Source organism: Canis aureus, chromosome 4, assembly GCF_053574225.1.
Source record: "Canis aureus isolate CA01 chromosome 4, VMU_Caureus_v.1.0, whole genome shotgun sequence".
NCBI lineage: Eukaryota > Metazoa > Chordata > Mammalia > Carnivora > Canidae > Canis > Canis aureus.
Window position 1 is genome coordinate 11,528,751 of NC_135614.1, and position 23,279 is coordinate 11,552,029.

Genomic DNA, 23,279 nt, shown 5'->3' on the forward strand with positions numbered 1-23,279 from the left:
AGTACTGGTTTATTACGAAAAGATATAAGTCAGGAACAGATGGAAAAGATGCACAGGGCAAGGTCTAGGGAAAGGGTGTGGAACTCCATGCCCTTTCATAGTGTGCCACTCTCCCCAAATCTCCATGTGTTCACCAACATGAGGCTCAAACCTAATCACTTTGTGTTTTTATGGGGGTTTCATTAAATAGGTATGGTTGATTAAATCATTAGCCCCACAGGGAGGTCACTCCCTGATTTAGGCTCTTTTTTGGGGGAATGCCAAGGAGAAATGAAACATGAGGGGCTGGCCCAGCACTGAAGATTGTTTTCCCTTAAAATCAATTCCAAACCCTGGGCTTATCCTGGATAAGCCTCTCTGGGCTCAGACCTGGTTGGTGGCAACATGGCCAAACACACCAAGAAGGTAGGAATCGTGGGTAAATACAGGACCTGCTATGGGGCCTTCCTCAGGAAGATGGTGAAGAAGATTGAGATAAGCCAGCACGCCACGTACACCTTCTGTGGCAAGACCAAGATGAAAGGGCGAGCGGTAGGCATCTGGCACTGTGGCTCCTGCATGAAGACCGTGGCCGGTGGCGCCTGGACCTACAACACCACTTCTGCTCTCACAGTAAAGTCGGCCATCAGAAGACTGAAGAAGTTGAAAGACCAGTAGAAGCTCCACCATTTGAAACATTGCTAGCCTATAATAAATGGGTTAATTTATATAATAAACAAACAAACAAACAAAATTGGGTCCTTGGGGGAAACAGATGGATAGGATTGATGTATATTTGGAATTTATTTGGACTCTGACCAAAAACTACCGCAGAACTGACTTTCAAGTAAAAGAGGCATTTTACCTCTCTCTCTGTCACTGTCCTGGCCATAGCAAGAAGCAAGCTGATAGGAGGAGTGGCCCCCAAGGATGAAGCATTCCATGGTGCTTTCTCCTGCTCACAGAGGGCTGGGTGCCTAGGTACCACCCAGGGGACCTATGCGTGGGGCCTCAACTTCCAAGAGCTCCATCCTCTGGCTTGTTCTTTACAATACATTCCAGAGTCATGATATGTCTCTCAGAAAGGAAGACTTATTTTTGCCCATGGCATAAATAAATCCAGGAACCAGTTCCAGTAATCACAAGTACACGCCAGCTTTTGAGTGCAGTCTTGACAAAAACAAAAATCACAAGTATAGCCAGCCTGTGGTGTGGAAGCCAGCAGGATTCTGGAGAAAGGGAGCAGGAAGGAGGGGCTTGATTTTTATTTAACATTATCAAGTTTTTCAAATAAATGGAAAGATAGAGCAATTAAAAATTTTTTTTGAAGTAATTTTGCCCCATTTACTCCAGATCTTAAGAAATAAAAATAAAACACGATGTTCCACTAAAAACCTTATCATACTCTATAATTCTCTCCCCAGAGGTCTTTGCTATGTCAGTTTGTGTTTACCTTGCTCTTGGTTGCTTTAATATTTTCATTATAAATATATATAATACATCTATAAGAACAGCTGTATGTGATATTCTTTTGTTTTTAACTTTCCTTATTTTTTCTTTTGATAAATTTATTTATTTATTTTCAAATTTAATTTTCAAATTAAATTTTAGTTAGCTAACATATGGTGCAACATTGGTTTATGGAATAGGATTCAGTGATTCATATTTTACATACTATACCCAATGCTCATCACAAGTGCCCTCTTTAATACCCATCTACCATCTAGCCACCGGCTCCCCCAACTCCCTCCATTAACCCTCAATTTGTTCTCCATTGTTAAGAGTCTCTTATGGTTTGTTTCCTTCTCCTTTTTTCTTTTCCCCCTTCCCATATGTCCATTTGTTTTGTTTCTAAAATACCACATATGAGGGAGATCATTTAATTACGGTATTTATAATTCTCTAACTTATTTCATTTATTATAATATACTCCAGCTCCACCCACATCCTTGAAATGTTTTTGTTTTTTTTTTAAAGATTTTATTTATTTATTCATGATAGTCACACACACAGAGAGAGAGAGACAGAGAGAGAGAGAGAGAGAGAGGCAGAGACACAGGCAGAGGGAGAAGCAGGCTCCATATAGGGAGCCTGACGTAGGATTCGATCCCGGATCTCCAGGATCGCGCCTTGGGCCAAAGGCAGGCGCCAAAACGCTGCGCCACCCAGGGATCCCAGATTTTGGTTTTTTGATGGCTGAGTAATATTTTCTTGTATGTGTGTGTGTGTGTGTGTGTGTGTGTGTGTGTATCACATGCCTTTCTACTGTACATATGTTTTGCAACTTGCTTTTTTTTTTTTAGAAAAATGGTAGCGAAAAGAAAAAAACACATGAAATTCACCCTCCCAATAATTTTCAAGTGTGTAGTTTAGTGTTGTCAACCACATAAACCCATTCTGCATGGCTGAACCTACATCCACCAAACACAACTCCCCACCTTCCCTTTCCCAGCCCCTGGCAATTACCATTCTACATTCTACAAAGTTGACTGCTTTAGATACCTCCTATAAACCTCTGAGTATTTATGTGACTGCCTTATTTCACTTGTATTATGTCCTCAAAGTTCATCCATGCTATAGCCCGTGTGAAATTCTTTCCTTTTATGGCTGAGTGATATTCCATTGCATGTATATGCTACATTTTGTGTATCCATTAATTCATTTATGGACATTTAAGTTGCCACCACCTCTTAGCTGTCATGAACACTGGTGCCACAAACATGGGCATGCAAACATCTTTTTGAGATACTGTTTTATTTATTTATTTTTTTAAGATACACACCTAGCAGTGAGATTGCTGAATCATATGATAATTCTATTTTGAATTTTTTCAGGAAATTCCTGTTTTCCCTAGTGGCTGCACCATTTTATATTACAACCAGTAGTGTGCAAACATCCCAATTTCTCCTCATCCTAGCTAACACTTGTTGTTTTCTGTGTTTTTGATAGTGGCCATCCTAATGCATGTGAGGTGATATCTCATTGTGGTTTTGGTTTGCATTTCCCTGATGATTAATGAGTGATGTTGAGCATATTTTCATGTGCTTGTTAGACATTTGCATATATTTGGACAACTGTTTATTTAAATTCTTTACCCATTTTTAATTGGGTTGTTTATTTTGTTACTGATTTATAGGAATTCTTTTTATATTCTGGATTAACTTTTTATCAGATAAATGGTTTGCACATATTTTCTCTTTCCAGTGTGTTGATGTTTTGTTGCTCTTGTTCACAGAAAATTTTAATTTTGACGTGGTCCCACTTGTCTGTTTTTGCTTTTGTTGCCTGTGCTTTGGTGTCGATCCAAGAAATTCTTATTAAATCCAATGAAAGCTCAATGACATTCTCCCTGTTTTCTTCTAGGATTTTTATGGTTTCAGGTCTTATGTTTAGGTCTTTAATTAATTTTGAATTAATTTTTGCTTATGGTGCATACAACTTGCTTTTGAACTTATTTTGTCTTTGAGATTTATCCATATTAGTACAAAGAGTTCTAGCTCACCTACTGTCACTGCTGATGGAAAGTCCATGTAACATTCTCCACAAGTTGTTCACCCATTTTTCAACTTGTCACAAACAGTATTGTGTTGAACATTCTAAGTCTTTTACGCACATGTGTAAAACAACTAGCAGAATCGTTGGCCCCAAGGGTGTACTTGTAAAAACCTCTTCCATATTAATATACATCCTTTAACTGTCATACAAAAGGATGGTATGAATAGACAGTGTTGCTTTTCTTCCCCACAGGCACCTATACCCTCCCTCACTGACGATATAAGATAGTGCCTCATGGTGTTAATTTCCATTGTCCCGATTACTAAGTAAAATTTGAGGTATATAGTTTATTAACCTGTTTCCTGTTTTTCCACTCCCCTGAGGAGTTAAGACAGGTGATTATCATAATGATAAAACTCAGGAAGTAACACTAAGTTATTCCATGGAACACTCTTTTGACTCCTGGCCTCACAGTTTCAACTCGATGATAATAACCCATCATAGTAGTTTGGAGCAAGGTGAGGGAATAAAATCAGCAAAATTTATGCCTATCTTTTTTTTTTTTTATGATAGACACAGAGAGAGAGAGAGAGAGAGAGAGAGAGGCAGAGACACAGGCAGAGAGAGAAGCAGGCTCCATGCACCGGGAGCCCGACGTGGGATTCGATCCCGGGTTTCCAGGATCCCGCCCTGGGCCAAAGGCAGGCACCAAACCGCTGCGCCACCCAGGGATCCCCCCCCCCCTTTTTTTTTTAAGATTTTTATCTATTTTTTTATTCATGAGAGACAGAGAGAGAGAGAGAGAATGGCAGAGGGAGAAGCAGGCTCCATGCAGGGAGCCCGATGCAGGACTCGATCCTGGGTCTCCAGGATCATACCCTGGGCCAAAGGCAGATGCTCAACCATTGAGCCACCAGGCTGCCAAGTTTATGCCTATCTTAAAGCGATAAACTAAAGGAGAAATAGGTGCCTGGTATGGATATTGGGTCTTAAGCAGGAGAAGAACTGCCCTATACTTAGGTATCTAGGCCACATTGTCCTCACTTGTTCCTGAGGATCCCTAAGTAAAGATACACTATAAATGGGAGGTAAATGACATTTCTCAAATTCAGACTAATAGTGAGAGGGGCTGATCTGAATTAATGATGACTGAGTTGTGAGCCATCAAAAATGCAAGTTACTGGGCGTCTGGGTGGCTCAGTCAGTTAAGTGTCTGCTTTCAGCTCAAGTCATGATCCTAGGGTCCTAGGCTAGAGACCCACATAGGCTCCTTGCTCACTGGGAGCCTGCTTCTCCCTCTCCCTCTACCCCTCCTCTGCTAGTGCTGTCTCGCTCACTCATTTTTTTCTCTCTCTCAAGTAAATAAATAAAACCTTTTTTTTTTTTTTTTAAATGCAAGTTACTAAGTTTTCAAGGGCATACAACAAAACAAAGGCAAGTAGGCTTCTTTAGCAACCCCATAAGAATCACCTGTCTGGTCTAGCCCTCTAGCATGGGAGCAGGAAGATGTGGGCACCCAAGGCCCAAAGTCACACTATAAATGCAAAGGCAGTTCAGTTTGTCTATTTGGAGTTACAAAAACACCAGGTAGGCTCCAATATCAGAACGACCCCCTGAGAAAAGGCTCTGCCAGGGGACAGGGTTCAGGTGATAAGATAATAAGAAAAGATGCTGATCTAGTATGTTTGGAATTTGTCACTCCTGTGCTCATGACAAAGAAAAAGCTGAACAAGCTGAAAATCAACAAGTCTTTTTAGATCCATTAGAGAACTAAAGTCACAGGGCAATCAGTTGCTTTCCAAATTAGACAGACATATAGGCAGATAGAATCACAACTTATTGCCAGAGGATTGCAATTTACTGGAGCAATAGCTTAGAAACAAAAATCTTGGTTGAAACCAATACTGGTATAGGAAAAGCCAAACTTTAACTGATGAATTGCTAGAAGCTCCAGTCTGAGACTCGGACAAGTCTGAGAGTTAAAAACTCCTAGGGGAACTCAAGATTTGGAAGGGCTCCTCCTTTTTCTGAGTTTTACTTCCATGAGCCCTCATAGTAAAGACTGGAGAAAAATATCCCTGGGCTTCTGGCAAGAGGAAGGGAGAAGTAACCATTTTGAAACATGCCAGAATGCTCCTTCTTAATAAGGTCTGCTCTCAAGAGAAACTACTCACCTACCGGGGTTTTATCAGAGCCTAACCAACTTGGAGGAGGTAAAACACCCAACTCCAGTCCTCTCTAGCCATCCTATTTTGTGCAAGTTGCAGGGGTGGGGGGACCACTGAGAAACACTTGTGAAGATTGTAGTCCAGGGCTCAGGCTCATTAAAAGACTGAGTCCTAATCATAAAAACATAGATTTTCCCCTCCCCTTCACCTCACCACATCAGTAATGCTCCTGTATAATATCAAGGGAATACAAAAAAAAAAAAAAAAAAAAATTAAGGGAATACAACAACAGGACCATCATTATGTCTGATCATATTTAAGAAGACTTTATGGAAACCCAAGCATGGACATTGAGGGGAGACAAAAGGACACCAGAGGTAATTTTAGCCTGTGACACTTACAATGATAGTAAACAGTAAACACAGCCTAACTCCTAGCCAAACAAACATAAGACCTCACACTAAAAATCTGTTTACCTCAGTTCCTTTTACTTAGTATATCCTGTCTGGTTTCTACCAAAAAATTACAAGTCTTACTGAAAGACACAGTTTTAAAAGACAGGGCAAGAATTAGAAACACAATCAGGTTTGGCAGAGATGTTGGAATTATCAGACCAGAAATTTGAAGCAACTATAATTAATATGATAAGGCCTCTAATTAGAAAAGTAGATATCATGGAAGAACAGATGGGTAGTGTAAGCAAAGAGATAGAAATCCTAAGAAATAATCAAAATGAATTCTATAAATAAAAATCACTCTAACAGAAATTAAAAATGCTTTTGAGGGCCTCATCAGTAGACTGGACATGGCCAAGGAAAGAATCAGTGAGTTTGAAGAAATGTCAATAGAAATTCCCAAACTGAGATGAGTGGGTGGCTCAGTGGTTGAGCGTCTGCCTTCAGCTCAGGGCGTGATCCTGGGGTCCTGAGATTGAGTCCCGCATAGGCTCCCCACATGGAGACTGCTTCTCCCTCTGCCTATGTTTCTGCCACTCTCTCTCTCTGTGTCTCTCATGAATAAATAAGTAAAATATTTTTTAAAAAGGAGGGAATTCCAAAACTGAGATGCAAAGATAAAAAAATAAAAAGATGGAACAGTTTAAGCAGTGTAAAACAATTATAAAATGTGTAATATACATTTAATAGGAATACCAGAAGGAAAAAAGAGATAAAGAACAGAAGGAATATTTGAAGAAATAATGACTGAGAATTTTCCAAAATTAATGACTGATACCAAACCATAGACCAGGATGTTCAGAGAATACTAAGAAGGACAAATGCTGAAAAATTTATACCTAGGCATATAGTCAAACTGCAGAAAATCAAAGACATAGAGAAAATCTTGAAAAAAGCCAAAGGATAAAATGCTTTACCTGTAGAAGAACAAGAATAAGAATCACATATGACTTTCTTCAAAAACTGCAAGCAAAGAGAGAGTGGAATGTATTATTTAGTGTTGAAATTAAAAAGCCACCAACATAGAGTTTTGTACCCAGTGAAATTATCCTTTAATAGTGAAGGAAAAAATAAAGATTTTTCTCAGACAAACAAAAATTGAGGGAATTTGTTGCCATTAAATCTGCCTTGCAAGAAGTATTAAAAGTTCTTAGAGAGAGAAAAAATGATGTGGGTCAGAACCTTGGATCTACATAAAGAAGGGAAGAGCATTAAAGAAGGAATAAGTGAATAAATAAATAAAACCTTTTATTAAAATAAAAGTTAAATAAAACCTTTTCTTTTTCTTATTCTTACTTAACAGAAATAATTTGCCTAGAACAATGGCAATGCATTTGGTGATTGTAGTTTATGGATAACTGAAGTCAGTGACATCAATGTTATAAAAAAACAGAAGAGAGAAATTGGAAATAGTCTGTTGCAAGGTACTTGTAATACTTGTGAAGCAGTATAGTGTTATTTGTTGTAAATGTATACTGCAAACTCTAGGGCAACTACTAAAAAAAGTTTTATAAAAGGTTATAATTGATCTGTTATTCAGGATTCTCCAAGAAATAGGGTGTGTATGTGTGTGTTGTGTGTGTGTGTAAATAAGGAATTGGCTCATGTTAGACTGAGAAGTCCCAAGATCTGCAATCTAGAGACCCAGGAGAGCCAAGTACAGGTCCAATCAGAATGTAAGAGCAAGAGAACTAGGAAAGCCAGTTGTGTAAGTTCCAGTTCAGGTACAAAGGCAGGAGAAGACCAATGTTCCAGCTCAACATCATCAGGTAAGCGAGAGAACTCTCTCTGGTTCAGCCTTTTGTTCTTTTCAGGGCTTTAACAGATTGGATGAAGCCTGTGCATATTGTGGAGGACAATCTGCTTTACTCTGTCCATTGATTTAAATGCTAATTTCATCCAGAAACACAGACACATTCAGAATATTCTTTAAGGAAATATTTGGGCATCCCAAAACCAAATCAAGTTAATACATAAAATTAACCATCACAATTGATATGCTAAGAGGGAAGAGAAAATGGAATTATATAAAATGCTTGATTAGAACTGGAGAGGGGAAAAAAAGAATAGAAGACAAAAACAAACAAATGAACAAAAAACAAAAGCAATAGCTAGAGAAATGTAACAAATATGGGAGATATTAACCTAGGTATATCAATAATCACTTTAAATGTTAACTGTCTGAATATACCAACTAAAAAATAGGCTGTCAGAGTAGGTTAAAAAAAAAGACCCAACCATATGTTATTCACAAGAATCTCGCTTTAAATAAAAGGCACAGATTAAAAGTAAATGGATGCAGAAAGATAGACCACAGTAACACTAATCAAAAGAAAGCTGGAAGAACTACGTTAATTTCAAGCAAAGGAAACTTCAGAGCAAGGGAAGTTATCAGAGATCAAGAAGGCATAGATAATGATAAAGGGATCAGTTCTCCAAGAAAAAGAACAATCTTTAATGTGTATGCACCCAATAGCAGAGCATCAAAACAGAAGACAAAAATGATAGAAATGCAAGGAGAAATAGAAAAATGCAGTATGAGAGGTGGAAGCTTCGACTCCCCTTTATCAGAAAGGGACAGATCCAATAGACAGAACATCAGTAGGATATAGTTGAACTAAACAACACCATTAACCACCAACAACCATAGTTAATTGACATTTACTGACTACTTTAGCCAACAACAGCAGAATATGCATCCTTTGAAAGTTCATACAGAATATTCACCAAGATACACCACATTCTGGGTCATAAAACAAACTTAACAAATTTAAAAGAATAGAAATCATACAAAATTTGTTCACGGGTAATAATAGAATTAAACTAGAGATCACTAATAGAAAGATCCTAAGAAAATCCCCAAATAGTTGGAGATTAAACAACATACTTCCAAATAACACAGGAGTCACCAAAAAAAGTCTCATGAGAAATTTAAAGATATTTTGAACTAAATGAAAATGAAAATACAACCTACCAAAATTTGTGGAATACAGTGAAAGCAGTTCTTATAGGAAAAACTACAGCATTGAATGAATTTGAAGTATTATAAAAGAAAAAAGATCCATTATCTAAGCTTCTACTTTGGGAAACTAGAAAAAGAAGAGCAAATTAAATCTCAGGTAAGCAGAAGAAAAGAAATAATAAAAACTAGAGCAGAAATCAGTGAAATTTAAAATAGGAGATTAAAAGTGAAAAGCAATGAAACTCAAGCTGATTCTTTGAGAAGATCAATATAATTGATAAACCTGTAGCCAAGTTAACTAAGAAAAAAAGAAAAGATACAAATTACTAAAAATCAGAAATGAAAAGAGCCAACACCAATGATCCCATGGACATCGAAAGGATAACAAAGGAATAGTATGAACAATTCTATGTCCACAAATTTGATAACCTAGATGAAATGGATTAATTTGTTGAAAGTTGCAACTTACTGAAAAGCACACAAAACTCATAGAAGGAGAAATATATACCTTGAACAGGTCCATATCTATTAAAGAAATTGAACCAATAATTAATAACCTTCTAAAACAGAAAACACCAGTCTAGTTAGATTCATTGCTGAATTTTGCCAAGCATTAAAGGAAGAAACTATTCCAGTTCTTTATACTCTTTTCCAGAAAATAGAAGCAGAAGGAATACTTCCTAACTTATTTGATGAGGCCAACATTACCCTAATACCAAAACCAGAGAAAGACATTACAAGAAAGGAAAACTACTGATCAGTATTTTTTATGAACATAGATGCAAGAATCCTCAACAAATTATTAGCAAAATTGTATCCAACAATGGATAAAAAGAATTATACACCATGACAAAATGGGATTTATTCCAAGTATGCAAGGACAGTTCAAACCTGAAAACGAATTAGTGTAATCTTATCTGCTCAGGCTGCTATAACACAGTACCATAAAATGGGCCTTAAACTAGAGAAATTTATTTTTTTCACAGTTCTGGGGACTGAATTTCCAAGATCACAGTGTTGGCAAGTTTGATTTCTCCTGAAGCCTCTCTCCTTGGCTTTCAGATATCTACCTTCTCCCTATATCTTCACATGGCCTTTCCTCTGTGTGCATATCCCTGTAATCTCTGTCCTTGTGTCCTAACCTATTCACAAAAAGATCAGTGGAACAATCAGATTGGACTAGAGTGCATTTTAAATTAATTACCTCTTTAAAATGCCCCATCTTTAAATATAGTCACATTCTAATGTACTAGGGGTTAGGACTTCAACATGTGAATGTTTCTCTCTCTCAAATAAATAACTAAAATGTTTTATTTTTAAAAAAATGTGTGTGGGGGAGGAGCCCACCTGGGTGGCTTAGTCAAGTGTCTGCTTTAGGCTTAGGTCATGATCTCAGGGTCCTGGGATTGAGCCCTACCTATGTCAGGCTCCTTGCTGCATGAGGAATCTGCTTCTCCCTCTCTATTTACCCCTCCTGCCCTCATATGCACATTCTCCACCCACCCCCCAAATAAATAAATACAATCTTTTTTTTTTTTTTTTTTTAAATTCATGAGAGACACAGAGAGAGAGGCAGAGACACAGGCAGAGGGAGAAGCAGGCTCCATGCAGGGAGCCTGACATGGGACTTGATCCTGGGACTCCAGAATCACACCCTGGGCCAAAGGCAGGCACTAAACTGCTGAGCCACCCAAGGATCCCCAATAAATACAATCTTTAAAAAAATGTGAATTTTAGGGAGGACACAATTCAGTCCATAAAAGGAATATAATCACTATAATTAATATTATATATAAATATATACAATATATTTATTAATTATTTTGAACAATATTTTCAAGATGTTGATTCTTCTCAATTTGGTCTATATATTCAAAGCAATCAATCCCAGCAAGTTATTTTGCGAATATAGAAAAACCGACCAAAAGTTTATGTGGAGAAGTAAAAAGCCCAGAATAGCTAACACAATATTAAAGGAGAACAACAAAGTCAGAGGACTAACACTACCCAACTTCAAGACTTACTATAAACTACAATAATCAAGACAGTGTGGTATTGGTAAAGGAATAGACAAATAGATCAATGGAACAGAAAAGAGAGCCCAGAAAAAGATCCACAAAAATATAGTCAACAAGACCTCTGACAAAAGATCAAAGGCAACTGGATGGAGAAAGGATAGGTTTTCACATAGTAGTGCTAGAACAATTGGGCATCCGAATGCAAAAATAAGAATCTAAACATATATCTTACAACTTTCATAAAAACAAACTCAAGGGCAGCCTGGGTGGCTCAGTGGTTTAGTGCTGCCTTTAGCCCTGGGTGTGACCCTGGAGACCTGGGATCAAGTCCCACATTGGGCTCCCTGCGTGGAGCCTGCTTCTCCCTCTGCCTGTGTCTCTGCCCCCCCCCCCCCCCGTGTCTCTCATGAATAAATAAATAAAATCTTAAAAAAAAAAAAAAAACTCCTAGAGGATAACATAGGAGAAAAATCTATGTGACTTTGGATTTGGTGAGGATTCTTTAGATATAAGACTAAAAGTATGATCCATGAAAAAAATTGATAGCCAGAGTTTATTAAAATTAAAAACTTATGATCTGTGAAAAATACTATGAAGAGAATGAAAAGATAAGTCACAGACTGGGGGAAAAAATCTTTGCAAAACACACATCTGATAAAGATCTGGCATTCAAAATATACAAAGAACTTCTAAAAGCCAACATAAGTAAACAGACAACCTGATTAAAAAATGGGCAAAAGACCTGAACAGATGCTTCACCAAAGAAGATATACAGATGGCAAATCAGCATATGAAAAGATGCTCCCCATCATATGTCATCAGGGAATTGCAAATTAAAACAACAATGAGATACCACTACACATCTATTAGAATGGCCAAAATCCAAAACACCACTAACACCAAATGCTAGCAAGGATGGAGAGCAACAGGAACTCTATTCATTGCTGGTAGGAATGAAAAATGCTAAAGCCATTTTGGAAGATCGTTTGGTAGTTTCTCATAAAACTACACATACTTTACTATATCATCCAGCAGTCTTATTCCTTAGTATTTACCAAAAGGAGTGGAAAATTTATGTCCACACAAAAACCTACACACAAATGTTTTATAGCATTTTATTCATAATTGCAAAAACTTGGAAACAACCAAGATGTCTTTCGGTAGGTGAATGGATAAATAAACTATAGTTTATCAAGACAATGGAATATTATTCAGTTCCAAAAAGAAATGAGCTATCAAGTGGTGCCTGGGTAATTCAGCTGATTAAGCATTTGCTTTTGGCTTGGGTCATGATCTCCAGGTCCTGGAATTGAGCCCCACATCAGGCTCCCTGCTCAACAGGGAGTCTGCTTCTCTCTCTCTCTCCCTCTTCTCCTCACCCCCTGTTTGTGCTCTCTCTCAAATAAATAAAAATTAAAAAAAAAAAAAGAAATGAACTATCAAGGCACGAAGAGACATAGAAAAAAACAAATTCATTTTACGAAATGAAAGAAGCCAATCTAAAAAGGTTCATTCATACTGTATGATTCCAACTCTATGGCATTCTGGAAAGGGCAAAACTATGGAGACAGTAAGGTCAATGGTTGCCAGTGGTGGGGGATGGGAAGGATGGACAGGTGGATTTTTAGGGCAGCAAAGTATGATACTACAGTGGTGGATACATAACATTATATTCTTTTCCCCTCTACTCATAACACTTCTGACATCAAATGTGTGGGGTTTTCCCACATTAACCAATTCTAATCTCCCAACACCAACTAGATGTCCTACAATTCAATTCTGACACTCCTGGGAGCTGGTGAGGACTCACAAAACCCAGAAAGTGTAAAACACAAAGAGTGAGTGTTTAAAACAAGTGTCGATATTGGCTCACCAATTGTAACAAATGTATCACACGAACACACAATGTGGATAAAGGAACTTGGCCTGGAGAAGGTAAGGCTGAGCAAGTATATGAACTCTCTGTTTTCTGATGAATTTTTCTGTAAATGTAAACCTGCCCTAAAAACAAAAGTTTATTAATTAATTAATTTTTAAAAATATTTATTCATTCATGAGAGACACAGAGACACAGGCAGAGGGAGAAGCAGGCTCCATGCAGGGAGCCCGATGCAGGACTCGATCCCAGGTCTCCAGGATCAGGCCCTGAGCCGAAGGCAGGCGCCAAACCGCTGAGCCACCCAGGTGTCCCGAAAGTTTATTAATTTAAAAAAATAGAAGAGCAGGTGGTTTGAGGTCAAGTAAATTGAAGAGATGACTAAATCAGAATGGTGAGGCAGATGGGAAGAGAGATATGACACAGGTATTGACATGGAACACACAGAGAGGGCCGGAGGAATGGGCATGTTGACAATGGGCCAAGGAGTCGGGAACTTGTTTTGACAATATCTCCACTCTGCCTGGTCAAAGAAGAGCCTTTCAGGGGCAGACCACTGGACCACAAAACCATGAAATATGCAGATAAGGCAGCTGAAGAACTTATAAAATATTTTGTCTTTTAATTAAGTAAATCTTAACCTGTAGTATAATTTTTCCTACTACTTTTTTTTCTTACTAATTTTTAAAAATGTATTTTATTTATGTTAGAGAGAAAGAGCATATGAGCACTGAAAGGGGCAGAGGGAGAGGAAGAGAAGCCGACTCCCCACTAAGCAGGAAGCCCAAGGCAGGGCTCCATCCCATGACCCAGAGATCATGACCTAAGCTGAAATCAAGAGTCAGATGCTCAACTGACTAAACCACCCAAGAGCCCCCATCCTACTACTTCTTTACCAAAACTTTTCTTTCATAGATAATTCAAAAGTAAACTAAATCCGAGTCCCTTGGTGATTCTAGGCTGGGGTCCAGGTGAGTGAAGTCTTCCTATATTACTATTCTATTCTGAATTGTCCCTGTCTGTAGTGATGAAGTAGTTTCAGTTTCTGGGTATTGTGGAAGGTAGTAGAAGAACAAGTACAAGCTCCACCAGCATTTGCCCTCAATGGTCAACCTCTGTGTTTGCTGCTAAAGCCTTATATACATAAGGGTTAAGACCCTTTAATCACCTCATAATGACTCAAATAAAGACCACCTGTGAACTCACAGCACCTGATCACTTTCTCTGAACTTTGGAATCATAAGCTCCTGCCAGTGGGATAGCTCCTTTCGGATGTCCACAGGTGCTCAAACAAAATGTGTCCGGCACTGAAGCTGGCTCTTCCTCCTGTGATCTGATCCCCTCTGACTGAGGATGGCACCATTGTCCTCCAGGTGCATAAGCCAAAAGCATTGTCTCTTTCTTTATTCTTCCTTCCCCTTCCATACCTGTGTGTCCTATAGAGCCTCCACTCCTTTTCCCTACCTTAATATAGAGCACACTTATTTGTCATTTGGAGGACAGTTTCCTTTGTTGTTTTCTTTTCTTTTTTTTTCAAAGATTTTATTTATTTATTCATGAGAGACAGAGAGAGAGACAGAGAGAGAGATGCAGAGACACAGGCAAAGGGAGAAGCAGGCTCCCTGCAGGGAACCTGATGTGGGACTTGATGCTGGGACTCTAGGATCATGCCCTGTGCAGAAGGTAGGCGCTAAACCACTGAGTCACCCAGGGATTCCCTTCTTTTCCTTTTTGAAAAAAGATTGATTGATTTGAGAAAGAGAGAGAGCATGAGCAGGGGAAAGAACAGAGAGAGAGGGAGAGAGAATCCACAAACAGACACCCCTTTGAGCATAGATCTCAGGACCCTAAGCCCATTACTTGAGCTGAAACCACAGGTCGGTCACTCAACTGACCAAGCCACCCAGGCACCCCTACTAGTTGTTTTCAAGGAACCCTGTTCTTTTCCATTGAAAAACTTATCTGTGTAATTACACACCCATTGTGATGGTTGATTTTCTGATTTCCTCTTTTGACCATAAGCTCCATGAAAGCAGGACTCTTTCTTTCTTCTCCCCATTTTATTTCCAGTATCTCTACGGAGCCTGGTGCATACCAGACCTTCATAAACATTTGTAGAGCTAGTGGGTGATTGAAACAACTCCCTAGTGATCTCCTGCTTTTGTGTTCTCCAATCCCTTGTCCCCACTGTAGCAAGAACACATATCTGATCATGATGTCATTTTCCTGATGAAAACTTTGCAATAGCTTCTCATTGCCCTCAGATAAAATTCAATGCTTGACAAGGTTTCCGATATTATTTTCCATCATTGCCCCTAAGAGCTGGGAGCCAGTCTCATTGTGTAAATCCTCCCTCCAGCTCCTTTCAGGCCTCCACATTTGTTATTCCCTCTGCCTAGATACTTGCTCTTTGATCCCCTTTTGTTTGACTTGATCACTATTTCTGATTTTGACTTGAATGTCACCCCTGCCGAGATATCTTCCCTGACCCCCTCCATCACACTAGTGCTCTACACACCAGACTATTTCCTCTGTCACTTTACTCATCTGACTATATTTTATTTGCATTCTTCATTGCCTATCTTCTTTATAATATATAAATCACCTAAGAGCAGACATCTTTCCTATTCATTGGACTCATCGTAGCTCTTGGCTTGGGGTAGACCCAGTCAATCCTTGTTGAATGAGTGAATAGATAAATGAATAACCAAAGGGCAAAGCATACTGGCTAATACTTCTAGGCTCTAAAAATGGGATGGGATATAGAGTTCATCCAAGATTTATTTAGTGAGCATGCATTAAGGACATGCTCTGTGCCAGGTCCTGAAGCACAGATAGTGTCATGGAGATGGACATAGAGAACAATTGTTGTAACAGATGTGGTGAGTGCCTTTAGAGCATGGAATTCCCATCACCACCACCACCACACTGGGGAGACCCTGCTCCACTGGGCTCCCAGAGACAGACAAGGAAGACGTGGGTGCTTTCCACCTCTCTTGCTATTTCACTCACAGATTTTGTCCCTTCATGTACTCATCGAATTTTTCTCTCACTATCTATGATGGAAAATTAGTCAGAAAATCATGGGATGTAGAGAAACTTGAAAGTCATCTAATCACTCTCTGTCTGGACTTACTACCTCTCTCCCATTGGCTCTACCTTTATGTTGTCATCCCTGCATACTAGCTCCCTCAGAGTGTGGTCTAAGAACTTCTCAGATCTAACTTGCCTTGAGGGTGATAAAAGGAATTAATTAGATCTCCATTTGTCAATATTGATTGAACTCCAAAACACAGTGCTGAATAAAGTTTGACAATGAAGCATACAGTACCTTATTTATGTAAATGAAATACTATATAAAGCAATAATATACATTTTATGGATGTGAACACAAACACAAACAAGTCAAGTGTGAGAGAAGGGATGGGAGGATGCAGTAATAATATGAGATTGTGTTATGGGACAGTGGGACCAGAAGCAAAGGTAAAGGGACCCAAAGAAGAAATAAATGTCAGCATGTATCAGACAGCCTGTGGTATGGTGCCACCAAGGAAATGGTGACTCGAATTTGTTCAAATTTAGCCCCCACAAGGAAAAACACACAACTCAAGGTATGTTACATGTAGAGGAGGCTCTGAGGTGGACAGAATGCAGAATCAGGGGAAGGGAGAGGATGGGTAAGAGGAAGACGCCAAGGGAGATGTGAGCAATGTGCGCATGCACTCTCTGGAACTTCTGTTACAAGGTACATCTGTCCACAGAGGGAAAGAAAAAAGAAACAAGAAATAAGAAAGTCCGAGCAGTGATGCAGGGGAAAATAGTCCAACATTTTTTTTTCTGGCGCTAGAAAAGATATACAGACATGTCCCCTGTGATAGAACAAACAATCCTACAAGAGATCTTTAGCTTTAAACATCAGATATGTTTATATAAACTGAGTAGCAGTTAACGTCATGACTTTGTGAGACTTAGATTTGGTATTTTTAAGGCAATGTCACAAAGGATTCATGGGCTTTTGAGGTTGCTGATATAAATATCCAGCCATTGACCCCTTAGGCTAAATCTCCAACTCCTGATGGAGGAGCCATTCCCAGTGCACGGTGGCACCCAGCACTCACTGTCCCAGGGGCTGGGATACCACCCACCTTATTCCCACATCCACATTTCTCTTTCTTGCCTTCAGGCTTGTTTGTGTTTCTTTGAACTTTATCTAAATTGTGTTATATTTTTAAAAATATTTTTATGTTATTATGTTTTGCTGTCTCATTGATCTGTCTCTGAACAGGGTGAGCACATTTCATAGAAAAACACAATTCAGTTAACTGCCTATTGGAAGTAAGTTATTTAGACTACAAAGCCCTAAGCCCACAATGCCAACTTGCCTGGATCTAGAGCCCTGCCTCTGGCCTGCCACTTGCTAATTCCAATTTTAGCTAATGGTGAATGTTCTTCCTACTTTCCCCTCCATAACCACCCAGCTTCCACCGCAATTACTGTTATACTTTGTAATGCAACAGTAAGACTCAGTTTCACCTGAGGCACCAGTCAGCAAATGGCCAGCACCCCCATGTTTCAAAGATGCGAGGCAGCCACCCTCCTAGTAGGGCTTTCAAAGGAGATCTTTGCACATGGTGTCTTGCTACCTATAAAAAAGGATGGACAGAGGTGAGGGGTCCAAGGGACAGAACTTACATTGTGGGCACACAGTGAGTCCTTCCCCTTCTGTGGGGAAAGAATAGGGGTGTTCCTCCTCACCTCCAGTTTAAGGAGAAAAGCTTTAAGCAGACACAGCTGGGCACTGACAAGGGGATCTAAGTCTGACACTGGCCTGAGAATGTGAGGGGGACACTTGACCGAAATGGCTGGAGGGAGTGAGAGTAGGGGTGCAGGTGGAAAGTTGTTAGTCCTCACAAGGGATGCAGCAAGGAGACGCTCTGGTCTCATGTGAGAGAGCAGGCCCTGGGCCTCTTTCCCCTTGATACCCCAGGATAGAATGCCCCCCACCTCCTCTGTGCAGATGAACCTCCAAAAACCAGGGACTGAAAGGGAGTTGTTGTGGCCAGCTGGCAGTGCATCATGTGACCTCCTTGAGAAAACTGGAGGTGAGAGGTCCCTAGAAATGTCAGGAGTAGGTTCCCAAAGGACTCAAAATAAGCCTACAAGAGGATCTTTAGATAATAAGAATATCTTATTCTCCAGAGAAAGGCTGTTTTTTTAATATCTGCTGTGGCCACAGGGCTCCAAAGCCAGAGAGAGAGAATCCTTCTCTCTGTGCTAAGGCTCTACCCCCTTTCCCTCCCCAGCTACAGTTCTGGAGAGGTCAGAGCTAGGGAGAGGGGGTGGGGTGGGAATGCTGGCAAAGAGAGGAGGCCTACCAGGTGTTACTGGTTAAATTGCATTTCCCCCACTCCCTGAAGTCATATGCTGGGGTCCTAACCCCCAGTCCCTCAGAATATGACTATATTTGGAGATATGTCTTTTAAAAGCTTTTTAAATTAAGTTTTAAATTTTAAATCCAGTATACTTAGCATACGGTATTATATTAGTTTCAGGTATACAATATAGTGATTCAACAATTCTATACATTACTCAGTGCTCATCAAGATAAGGGTACCTTAATCCTCCTCCCTTAATTCTCTCTCTCTTTCTTTTTCCTTTGCTCATTTGTTTTGTTTCTTAAATTCCACATGAGTGAAATCATATGGTGTTTGTCTTTCTCTGACTTATTTTGCTTAGTATTATACTCAAGCTCCAACCATGTCATTGCAAATGGCAAGATTTCATCCTTTCTTATGGCTGAATAATAGTCCATTGTATGTATGCATCACATCTTCTTTATCCATTCATCAGTTGATGGACACTTGGGTTGCTTCCATATCTTATCTATTGTAAATAGTGCTGCAATAAACATAGGGATGCATGTATCCTTTTGAATTACTGTTTTTGTATTTGGGGATACATGCCCAGTAGTGCGATTACTGGACCATATTTAGTTCTATTTCTAACTTTTGAAGAACCTTCATGCTGCTCTCTAGAGTGGCTGCACCAGTTTGCATTCCCACCAACAGTGTACAAGGGTTCCTTTTTCTCCACATTCGTCCTAATTCTCGCTATTTCTTGTGTTTTTTATTTTACCCATTCTGACAGGTGTGAGGTGATATTTCATTGAAGTTTTGATTTGCATTTCCCTGATGGTGAGTGATGTTGAGCATCTTTCATGTGTCTATTGGCCATCTAGATGTCTTCTTTGTTTTTTGTTTTGTTTTGTTTTTTTAATTTTTTTTTTAATTTATTTATGATAGGCACACAGTGAGAGAGAGAGAGGCAGAGACACAGGCAGAGGGAGAAGCAGGCTCCATGCACCGGGAGCCCGATGTGGGATTCGATCCCGGGTCTCCAGGATCGCGCCCTGGGCCAAAGGCAGGCGCCAAACCGCTGCGCCACCCAGGGATCCCTAGATGTCTTCTTTGGAGAAATGTCTGTTCATGTCTTCTGCCCTTTTTTAATTAGAATAATTGTTTTTCGAGTGTTGAGTTACATAAGTTCTTTCTATATTTTGGATACTAATGCTTTATCAGATTTGTCATTTGAAAATATCTTTTCCCATTCAGTAGGTTGCCTTATAGTTTTGTTGATTTTTTTCTTCATTGTGCAGAAGCTTTTTATTTTAATGAAGTCCCAATAGTTTATTTTTGCTTTTATTTCCCTTGCCTCAGGAAACATATCTAGAAAAATTCTGCTATGGCTGATGTCACATAACAAAAAGAAATAAAAGGCATATAAATTGTTAAGGAAGAAGTAAAACTTTCATTATTTGAAATGACATGATACTATATATAAAAAGCCCTAATGACTTCACCAAAAGACTACTAGAGCTGATTAATAAATTCAGTAAAGTCACAGGATATAAAATCAATGAACAGAAGTATGTTGCATTCCTATATACTAATAATGAGGTGGCAGAAAGAGAAATTAAGAAAACAATCCCATTTGCAATTGCACCAAAAACAATAAAATATCTAAGAATAAATATAACCAAAGAGATGAAAGACCTATACTCTGAAAACTAAGAAATACTGATGGAAGAAATTGCAAATGACATAAAGAAGTGGAAAGACATGTCACGCTCATGGATTGGAAGAACAAATATTGTTAAAATGTCACCACTCAAAGCAATCTACACATTTGGTGCAATCCCTATCAAAATACCACCAGCATTTTTCACAACGCTAGAACAAACATTTCTAAAATTTGTATGGAACCATAAAAGACCCAGAATAGCCAAGGCAATCCTGAAAGAGAAAAACAAAACTGGAGGTGTCATGATTGCAGACTTCAAGTTGTATTACAAAGCTGAAGTAATCAAAACTGTATGGTACTGGCACAAAAATAGACACATAGATCAATGGAGATAGGGTGTTTCAAGGGCAATTAAGTTAAAATGAGATCATCGGGGTGGGCTGTAATCCAACCTGGTGTCCTATAAGAAGAGATTAGATTAAGGGAAGACCATGTGATGGCACAGGGAGACAGCAGCTGACCACAAACCCAAGAGAGAGGCCTCAGAAGGAACCCCTGCTAATATGTTGATTGTGAACTTCCAGCCTTCAGAAAAATGAGAAAACAGATTTCTGTTATTTAAGCCACTCAGTCTATGGTTCTTTGTTATGACCACCTAAGCGGCTAGTATACCATGTCTCTTTCTCTCTGCTGGCTTCCTATAATGGGCCTGAGTTTTCACTTTGAATGAGATTCACAAAGGGAGTGTTAATAACTGAACTACAGTCTTTCATGGAGCTCAGATTATTAGCAAACTCCGTGTTCATGGGTGGGAACATGAGCTATAGCCTCTCTTTTTTTGCCTGGGTCCTAGAAGAGCCAGCCCCATAGGTGGGTTTGCAGGAGAGGTCAAGGCAAAACTTGAAGTTGCCTCATGACTACACTACAAAGGCCCTGCTCTTTTAGCATCCTCTTGATGTAATTCATGAAAGCAACAGCCCCATCACGGTCATCTTACAGGGCTCTCCCACATTTTATAGAGGAGCATACACCTCCTAGGTTAGATTTTTGGCTACACCAATTATTCTCTGGAGAAGATGGAAGTCGGAATTCAGGGTAATGAAGTTACTAAAGCATGCCCTGCCCTCAGCAAAGTCCTGGCTTTAGCTCTGCTGCTCACATCTGGGGTGATCTACAAGTCTTATTGAAGCTGTTTTATAGTCTATTCTCCAAAAAGATTCCTCTCTCCAGGCTTCAGTGACATTTCAGTTGCTCTCCTTCAAATCACTTTCCCAAATTTAGGGGCTTGTCTTGGATTAAATCTGCTGAACCAGGATTTGTTGCAAAAATGACCCTACAATTCCATAGAGGTGTGCTGAGTCCCCAGGAATAAGAAAATTGACCCCAAAGGAGAGAGATTGTTTTGAGCTTGTTCTCCAGAATACTCAGGGGGTGATCTGCCCCAGTGGCAGGAAGAGGCTGCAGAAATGGATTCTGAAATGAATGTTGAAATGAAGCTACCTCACCCTGGATGCACTAGCCCAATTTCCTAAGTCCACCCAACGAACAAGAGCAAACCCCCTCACTTCCCCTAAGACCAGCTCTCTCCCTCCCAGGAGGAGCACGGCCCCTTCCTCTCCATATCACAGAAATGGCCCTTGCCGTGGACAGCAGTTGAAGTGAATATTGAGAGGTCCTGGGGCTGTCGAGTTAAAATTACTTTAATTTGGAAGTGGGTCAGCCTCCACTCAGTCCTCGGTGAGGAAGCTGAGCACTCAGCACATTTGGCAAGGTTAATAAGACAAATCATGTTGTAGTGAAGCCTGTGAGGATAAGCAGAAGGCCCTGGGGGTGGATGCTGGGGGTAGCCTGGCCACCAGGCATCCCTGGGTTAACTCAAGGCTGATGCCGCATCAGTGCTGGAAACTGTTGACATAGGTCTTGTGCGTCATCGAGCCCTGGGGGTGGTCCAGGGATCCTGGTCCTGGCAAGCTCATAGAGTGCCTGAGGATGCTACTGCTGTGCATGATCGCTACTCCGTGTACCAGCAATAACTACTAGGGACTCAAGCCAAAATCAGCCTGCTGGGGGAGAAGAGTGCTTGAAAGACACATTTGGAGGCCTTCATTTGGCTCCTTCAAAAAGAAAACCAATCGAAAGTGGCAACCCCCCCCCCCCCCACCATCTGAGGATTCTTCGCTAAATGTCCAGCAGGTTCTAGGAGCTTCTCAACTCCCAGAGTGATGCATTACTCTGCAGTTATTAGTCCTGTGCAGCACCACTGAGTATAGACCCATCAGTTCTTTGTGGGTACTTGGAGCCTCAACTCTTCTGAACAGGTACAGGGTTGCTTTTCTGAATTCCACCTCACCTGCTCCTGCAACATAGCCACTCCCAATTTCTCAGACAGCAGACACATTTCGGGAGAGTTGCTGTCAGTCTTAGGAAGCTTGAGTACACCTGGGGGAACCTGTTAAAGTCCAGATTATACATACCTATGAGAACGGTGAGGATTCAGAGCTCTGACCACCCTGGATGCTGTGGGTGCAACTGTAACAGTGGTCCCCTGCTGGTGGGGCAGGTTGATGGTGGGGAGACTGGGCATGTGGGGGGCTGTGGGGTGGAGAAGAGGGTTTATGGGAACTGTGACTTTCCACTCAGTTTTGCTGTGAACCCAAAACAGGTCTAGGAAAAATGAAGTCTATTTTTAAAAAAAGAGTTCAGATTACTGGGGACCCACTTACCCATCCAGGAGGGATTCTGATTCAGCAGTGCTGGAGCTGGGCCTGGGAATCCGCATTTTGAAAAGTGTTCTATATGCCCTGGTGCCCATGGTATGTGGGTCTCCCTCAGAGGAGCAAAACCACTCAGTCCTTGAGACTGCTGGCAGAGGCAGACAGAGTGCCACAGCCTGAGCTTCCCTCTCTGGGGGCCAGTTGCCCCCTCCCCCCAGCAGCTGGGGTGAGCTAGGTACCCTGGCCTGGGGGCGATGCAAGAGGGTCTGGCTTCCCCCACCCTATGGTCCTGCCCTTTGGGTTGGCACATTGGGGCAAAGGTTTTCAAATGTCTACTTACCTGGCCCAAGGTTTGGTGTAGGCGGAGGTTGGATTAGTACAATGAATTCCTTCCTGGCTGTTCTCCCAGCCCGGGCTGTTCTCCTCTGCAGCACCCATGCATATACTGACCGCCCAGTGCTCCTCTTACACATTCCCATTATGCCATCTCCTTCCTCAGGAGCCTTCCCTGCCTCCCTGTTACCTTTAAGGTCAACCGCCAACGCTGGTGCCCCTGATCTCCAGGTCTTCGGAAGCCCTGGGTCCCTCTGCT

At 40.4% G+C, this 23,279-nt stretch overlaps 1 pseudogene; it reads left to right on the forward strand.

Annotated features, from left to right (window-relative positions):
- The first annotated feature begins 215 nt into the window (after positions 1-215).
- LOC144311787 (large ribosomal subunit protein eL43 pseudogene) lies at positions 216-733 on the forward strand (annotated as a pseudogene).
- The last annotated feature ends 22,546 nt before the right edge of the window (positions 734-23,279 follow it).